Here is a 6,616-nt window from a genome sequence, read left to right as displayed (position 1 = left end):
TTTTATGTAATAATACTGGTTTAAAAATTAATACCTGTAAGATAGACATTCCCAAATATTTGAAAATTAAACACTGTACACCAAAATAATTTAAAAGTGGGTTCAATCCCTGGTACCAAAAAAAAGCATATAAGAAACTAAAATTATTCTGAACAAATGATGAAACACCCCAGCTGTCAAAATCTGTGAAGCTAAATGTCTTTTGTAGTTTAATAGCACATTTTTGTCACTAAATGTTCAGTTTATGGCTACATCCGATTATCCATTCATCCACTGAAAGACAGATTGGTTGCTTCCAGCTTTTTGCAATTATGAATAAAGCTGATACGAAAGTTCACAATTAGATTTGTGTACCATACAAGTTTTCAAACATGTAGCTTTGTATGAAATTGCCAAACTATCTTCCAAAGTGATGGCATGATTTTGCATCCCCACCATCACAGAGAGGAGTTTTCATTACTACCAATACTTGGCAGTAATTGCTATTATGAATATTTTGGATTTTAGCCATTTATTAGGTGAATAGTAGCATCTTGTGTTAATTTTTAATTCCCTCAGAAAGATCTGTAACATGCCTATTTAGTATCTGTATATCTTCTTTGGTGATATATCTATTCAGAGCTTTTGTCCACTCTAATTGGGTTGTTTGACATCTTATTGGCTTCCAGTAAATTCTTCATATGTTGGACAGAGTCCTTCTGATTTATTTTTTTTCCAGCATCATTCATAGAGCAGAAATTTTAACACTTATCAATTGTGTTTTTATTTATCTAAAAACTCATTACCAAACACAAGATTGTCTCCTATAAGTTTTATAGTTATGGTCTATGACCATAAGTTTCTATTATCTATTTTAATTTTATGAAAGATGGGAGTTTAATATCTAGGGTTATTTAAATATTTGTGTGTAGATATCCAATTGTTCAACATCTTTTATTAAAAACATTTTGCTGTGCGTTTTATTGGAATTGCATTCAGTAGATCAAACTGAGGAAGGTGGATAGCCTAACAATGTTCACTACTCCAATCTTAACAGGAATATCTTTCTATTTAGATAAGCTTTTATTTCCATCAGATAAGTTCTATCCATGATCAGTTAGATTTATTCTTTTTCAGTGCTACTCTAATTGTTTTTATACATTTGAAGTTTTCATATTTGTTGTTGATATATAGGAAAGCAATATAAAATGTATATAGTAGGCTTGTATCTATGTAATCATCCATTCATCTGTATGTATGTTCTTTTGCCAGTGCCTCATTGTTTTGATTAGTGTAGCTTTGTAAAGAGTTTGGAAATCAGGAAGTATGAGACTTCTACCTTTGTCTTTTCAAAGTTGTTCTGGATTTTAGGGTCCCTTGAGATTCCATATGAATTGAAGAATGGATTTTTCTATTTTTGCAGAAGATACCTTTGTGTTTTTAATTGTGATTGTGTAAAACCCATAGTTCATTTTTAGCGTGGTCTTTTGCTTCCTCAATTAAGCTTATTCCTATCCTTTTTGAGGCTGTAATTGGAATCTTTTATGTTCATATTTTTACTGTTAGTGTATAGAAACAACAGATTCTGTGTGCAGATATCTGTAACTTTGTTAAATATTTTTAATATTTAGGAGGCTTTTTTTGAAGCCATAGGATTTTCTGCATATAAGATTGTGTAATCTGGGGACAGGTATGACTTACTACTTCTTTTACTATTTGGATGCCTTTTATTATTATTACCTAATTGGTCGGGCTAGGACTTTCAGTAATGTTAGAAGAAGCATGTTCCTTGTCTTCTGATCTTAAAGAAAAACTTTTTAGTCTTTTACTGTTGAGGGTGGTGGGATTTCATATAAAACTTTCTTCCTTGAAGTAGTTTCTTTCCATTACTAGTTTTGTTTAAAATCACAAAAGGGTATAGAATTTTTCAAACGTTTTTGCTATATCCACTGATATTTATTCTATTAATTTATAGTATTACACTAATTTTTGTATATTAAAGTATCATTGAATTCCAGGAATAGATCATGGTCATAGTGAATGATCTCTTCAATGTGAATTCTGACTGCAAGTGTCTATAATTAAAGATGCTTGTTCATCAGGGACATTGGTCTTATAATCTCTTTGCTGGATTTTGTCAGGGTGATACTGGCCTTTAGAATGAATTAAAAAAATATTCCCTTATCTACACTTTTAGGATTTGTTAATTCATGAAGTGAACAGAATTCAATAGTGAAGTCATCTGTTCCTAAATTTTATATATAAGGAAGGTTTTGATTACTAGTAATAGGTCGCTCATACTTTGTATTCTTAATGATTCAGTCTTGGTAGATTACATATTTCAAGGAATTAGTTTCCTCTAGGTTGTCATATCTGGGGAGCAATTTTTCACAACAGTGCTCTATTACAGTACTCTCCCCCAAATCAGTAGTAGCAGCAGTGTACCCTCTTATTTTCACCTCACTTTATGGCTGAATATTTTTCTTTATATGCCCATCAAAATATAAATGGATAGAGTGGGAAAAGGATGCTTAGATTTGATCAGTGTAGTCAAACCCTAAATATTAAAAATATTTTAAAAAGTTAGATTCAGCACACAGAATCAGTTGTTTCTATACACTAACAGTAAAAATATGAACATAAACGATTCCAATTACATCATCAAGGAAGCAAAAGACCACAGTAAATATAAACTACTGAAAGAAATTAGACACAAAAAATAAATGATATTCATGTTCATGGATTGGAAAACTTATAATCATTAAGGTTAATATCTAAGAACTACAGGTTTTACATAATCACAGTATGCATGTATACAAGTAGTACACTGGATCCTGTTAATAAAAATATTAAGATCAACAGTGTCTATAAAAGAGCCTGGAACAGCAATGCAATACAATGTTTGATATAACTTCCCACCTCAAAATTCCTCTCCTTTCCAAGAGAAATTTTGAGGTGGGAAATTATATCAAACATTATAAAATGTTTTATCCCTGCTTCTGCACACCTTTAGGAATCTGCCATTAAATTTCCCAGTGATATTAGTTTTCTAGTGTTATCAAAACAAAGCTTCACAGAGTAGCTTAAGCCACAGAAACAATGTTTGGAGTCCAGGAGGCTAGAATTTAAAGTTAAGATGTCACCAGGACCATATTCCCTCTAATGGTGCCGCAGGCCTCATTCCTACCTCTGGTAGTGCTTTGCTTTTGGCCACATGACTTTCACCTTCACATGATACTCTCCCTTTCCCTTAACAAGACTATTCCTGTTAGATGAAGGTTCACCCTAATGGCTTCGTAGTAACTTGATAATCTGCACAGATCTTATATATCAATATGACTTTGTTGAGTCAGGACTTCTGTGTAATTTAAGACAACAAAATTCAGCTCATATCACCTAAAGATGTATTTATAACTACTCAGATTTGGGCACTGGGTTTTATTTCCCCACTCGGGTGTCTTGTCTTCTGGGGAAGAACTCTAGCTAACACTGTTGCCAGGATGTTTTATAATGTTTGATATAATGTGGTTTCCAACCTGGCTTGCTGATTTCTGAAGTTTTTTGACGTCTATGGAAAATGAAGTTTAACTTACTAAACTAACTGAACTATAGGGATGAGTTGTGGCTGGTTTCATTTGCTCTTTTTATTGTTCTGCATGTTTTTTAAAAAATGCTTAAAGAAATTCAGATTTGAGTGCCTACTGTTATAGAAAATGCATATTAAAAATATAAAAATTCCAAGCTTCTTTACTTGGTTTTGATCAAAAAACACCAATTCATTGCATCCTAGTCAACAAAAATGAGGATTTAAAATGTAGGAGCTGTGGTAAAAAATTTAGACATTTAAGGGTCAGTCTAGTCAACACAGATGACTCAAGTATCTCAATTAGATACACATCTAGCATGTAATTGGTTTTCTGCCTCTGATTCATTGATAACTGAATAATTAATAATAAACTCTTGGGTTTTCTTGTCCATTCAGATATAACAGTATATTCACAGAAATAGGACATGGGGGTAATGTATCAATGACTAAATAACTTATAACCTCACTAAAATAATTTCTAGGACATACCACTGCTTAGTGTGAACCAAGTATTGAATTACCTATAATGTTGGGTTATCAGAGGAGATCATATCCACTTTCCTCATGGCTCTTTTTGGTGTCTGGATGAGACTCTCTTGGACCAACAGACTCTAACACCTCTTCTGGAATTGATTCCAACCGATGATGAGCTACATCTGGCTTGTGAAATGAAAATAGCAAAACCTTTGATTGAGTCCAAGTTAAGTGGTTCTACATCATCTGCTCAGTCAACTTTTGCCAAGATGAATGATGCTGTGTCAGTGTTCTACAATTTCAGAGGTGGATTTCCCCCTTTTAAAAACAAAGTGTTTTGCTTTATATAAGCAATGAAAGAAGGAGGAAAAAAAAAAAAACCCTGCTGTATGTGAAGTGTCTTTTGGCTTCTCTATATATTTGGAAACAAAAGCCCTAAAATAACACTATTTGAGCCTTTTTCTTTTGCTTGGATCCCTGCCATCTTATCCCTTATCAAGTTGCACAAGGGGGCACTGCAGTCGTGAAAGTTCTGGGGAAGTGAGTCATTTCCTCTGTGTCTTAGTATCTGAAGAGTCTAAACAGGAAAAAGAATGTGATGAGAAATGAGAGAACCAATAACTTTCAAAGACTGGGTATGTTTGCAGGTAAGTCTCAGCTAAGATTAGAAAATACTTACTCCAGAAGGGATACAAATGGTCACAGTAACCAGAGGGAGAAATGGTGAAAACTTTAAAGTTTATTATTACAAATTCTGGGTCCACTTTCCCAGAAAGGAAAGTGAGCCAAGAATGGAATTTGAACTGCAACCTCCCATGACCCCATAGCTGGGTGATTTCACAAGTTTTGAAAACATCAAATGTCTAAATCCTTTCTGGTCCTATTAGATCTACATGGGGAGAGATGGAGTTTGGGAATTTTTATGGTAGGACTGCTAAAGTATCACAGTGATAGTAGTGTTTGTGGTAAAACGCATCTTCCCTTAGATTGTGCCAACATGTGATGGAAATGAGGTCATTTTGGCATTAATTCTGCTCAGTGGCCCCATCCGACTGGCTATAAAGCTTCCATCTCTGTAAAAGTTTTCTAAAGTATTTGAGATGTTGGATATATATATCAACTTCTAGTGTCAAAGCATAATCTAGGTTTTTGTTTTTTATTTTTCTGCAATTCTTTAAAAATCTCGAATGCCATTTTTCTCTTCCTTCTCAACTTTACAATTAGCCAGAATACATGACAACTGAAAAATCCCATGTAAAGACTAAGCTGTCACAGTAATATTCAACTCCAAATAGCACCCCTGTCTCTTGCATTAATTTAACTGAGTTTACTTTATTCATTTTCTTAACTCCTCTCTGTACAGAAATAAATTATTTAACAACACAGAAGTAAAAGAAGATGTGATAAGTCAATGGGCCAAGCTCAAAAGAAACAAATGAGCTTCAGGCTGAGGTCAAACAGTAATTACAGTCATTAAAAAATGCGATTTCCACAATTATAGATTGTGGAAATCAATGATTAAATTGAAGAAATGAAAATATCATTAAGACCAGTTTTTTAAAAACTCAGAATTTCAATGCAAAAAAATATATTCAGCACTATAGGGATAAGTTTGAGACTTCTGAGAATTTTTCACTCATACGCACTTCTAAAAATTTACTGACTACAGGCAGCCAGTTTAACGAGGAATGCATTCAGGGAGATGTTTTCTGCCTGGGTAACTTAGGGATACATATGCATCTGTGAAAAGAGACCGGGAACTCCTATTGTGCTCCTACATGATGGAGGTGAAGAAGGAAAGAAAATGATAGAACTTTCTTCACTTAGCAATTTGGTAGAGGAAAAAAGAAAAGCAAGCAAACAAAAAATACACCTAATTTTCTTTTGTTAGAGTTGCCTAGAGAGGTATTCTGCAGTCTGTCCCTCTGAACACTGATAAATGCCCATAAAAGCAGAGGCACTTTAAAAAACTCTTTGTATTGGCTTGATTTTTCTAGGTTGCCTCATCTCTGAAGTTTAGTTATTTCATATTGGCAATTATATTTTCATGAACTTTTAATTTAGGACATGGTGTGGGAAAGAAAAGATTTCAATGTAAATACGTTGCAGTACATTATATTTATCAACTCCCTGCCAAAATGTTTTATATAATAAGATGGACTAAAAGTTTGAATTGGGGAGAAAAACAATGTATTTTATATTTAACCAGTGACTTAAATGTTAATTTTCCTTTGGTTGATATGATGATACTGGAAGTTCTATCTAAAAATGTGACTATGAACATTTTCTTTGTTCTGAGAACTGTTTTTAAAGAAATTAAATATATAGCATAGATATTTAGTCCATCTTTTCTTCAAATACATTATTTGTATATTAACATCAGTACTAGTGAAATACTGGAAGTGTCCTGAGCTAAAGGTAGGTATGAGAATGCATCTTAAAATTCTCCATCATGAAGCAGTTAGAATTAATAAGAAGCTACACATACCAGAATAGGTTCTATTGAAGTTTTAGGACTGCAAGGAAAATGAAAATGTCCTCTAAATAACCATGCAATAATCAGTTTATTTGGGCTTG

Source organism: Callospermophilus lateralis, chromosome 16, assembly GCF_048772815.1.
Source record: "Callospermophilus lateralis isolate mCalLat2 chromosome 16, mCalLat2.hap1, whole genome shotgun sequence".
Lineage (NCBI taxonomy): Eukaryota > Metazoa > Chordata > Mammalia > Rodentia > Sciuridae > Callospermophilus > Callospermophilus lateralis.
Note: the sequence above shows the minus strand (reverse complement) of the source record.